Source organism: Arachis ipaensis, chromosome B1, assembly GCF_059453495.1.
Source record: "Arachis ipaensis isolate K30076 ecotype BB chromosome B1, ASM5945349v1, whole genome shotgun sequence".
NCBI classification, from domain to species: domain Eukaryota; kingdom Viridiplantae; phylum Streptophyta; class Magnoliopsida; order Fabales; family Fabaceae; genus Arachis; species Arachis ipaensis.
Window position 1 is genome coordinate 111,843,460 of NC_142436.1, and position 1,706 is coordinate 111,845,165.

At 32.6% G+C, this 1,706-nt stretch overlaps 1 non-coding gene across 1 annotated transcript; it reads right to left on the reverse strand.

The window, feature by feature from the left end:
* Positions 1-1,347: 1,347 nt before the first annotated feature.
* On the reverse strand, positions 1,348-1,455 carry LOC148577945 (small nucleolar RNA R71). The gene has a single exon (XR_015903932.1). It is a non-coding gene; the product is annotated as a small nucleolar RNA R71 (small nucleolar RNA).
* Between the last annotated feature and the right edge of the window lie 251 nt (positions 1,456-1,706).

Consider the following 1,706-nt stretch of genomic DNA (forward strand, 5'->3'; position numbering starts at 1 on the left):
ATCTTTTTCAAAAATCAAATCTTTTTCATTTTTCTTAGTTATTTTCGAAAATTTTAAAAATATTTTTCAAAAATCTTTTTCTTATTTTTGTATCAAATTTTCGAAAATAACAATAACAATTAATGTTTTGATTCAAAAATTTTAAGTTTGTTACTTGCTTGTTAAGAAAGATTCAAACTTTAAGTTCTAGAATCATATCTTGTGATTTCTTGTGAATCAAGTCATTAATTGTGATTTTAAAAATCAAATCCTTTTTCAAAAAACTAATTTTTATCATATCTTTTCAAAAATATCTTCTTATCTTATCTTTTTCAAAAATTTGATTTCAAAATATCTTTTCTAACTTCCTATCTTCTTATCTTTTCAAAATTGATTTTCAAAATTTGTTTCAACTAACTAACTAACTTTTTGTTTGTTTCCTATCTTTTTCAAAACTACCTAACTAACTCTCTCTCTCTAATTTTCAAAAATATCTTCCCCCTTTTTCGAAATTTCTTTTTAATTAACTAATTATTTCAATTTCTAAATCTTAATTTTCGAAAATTACTAACATTTTTCAAAAACTATTTTCGAAAATTACTAACTCTTTTTCAAAAATTATTTTCGAAAACCCTCTCCCTCTCTCATCTTATTCTATTTATTTATTCATCTACTAACATCTCTTCCTCACATCACTCACCAAATTTGAACCCCCCTCTTCTATCTGTGTTCGAATTTTTTCTTCTTCTTCTCTTCTTCTACTAACAATAAGGAACCTCTTTACTGTGACATAGAGGATTCCTCTTCTTTTCTTTTTCTCTTCTCTTTCTTATGAGCAGGGACAAAGAAAAAGGCATTCTTGTTGAAGCTGATCCAGAACCTGAAAGGACTCTGAAGAGGAAACTAAGAGAAGCTAAATTACAACAATCCAGAGAAAACCTTATTGAAAATTTCGAACAAGTAAAGGAGATGGCAGCCGAACCCAACAACAATAATGCAAGGAGAATGCTTGGTGACTTTACTGTACCTAATTCCAATTTACATGGAAGAAGCATCTCCATTCCTGCCATTGGAGCAAACAACTTTGAGCTGAAACCTCAATTAGTTTCTCTGATGCAGCAGAACTGCAAGTTTCATGGACTTCCATCTGAAGATCTTTTTCAGTTCTTAACTGAATTCTTGCAGATATGTGATACTGTTAAGACTAATGGAGTAGATCCTGAAGTCTACAGGCTCATGCTTTTCCCTTTTGCTGTAAGAAACAGAGCTAGAGTATGGTTGGACTCTCAACCTAAGGATAGCCTGAACTCTTGGGATAAGCTAGTCAAGGCTTTCCTAGCCAAGTTCTTTCCTCCTCAAAAGCTGAGCAAGCTTAGAGTGGATGTTCAAACCTTCAGACAGAAAGAAGGTGAATCCCTCTATGAAATTTGGGAGAGATACAAAGGACTGACCAAAAAGTGTCCTTCTGACATGCTTTCAAAATGGACCATCCTGGATATATTCTATGATGGTCTGTCTGAGTTATCTAAGATGTCATTGGATACCTCTGCATGTGGATCCATTCACCTAAAGAAAACGCCTGCAGAAGCTCAAGAACTCATTGACATGGTTGCAAATAACCAGTTCATGTACACTTCTGAAAGGAATCCTGTGAATAATGGGACGCCTATGAAGAAGGGAGTTCTTGAGATTGATACTCTGAATGCCATATTGGCTCAGAATAAAAT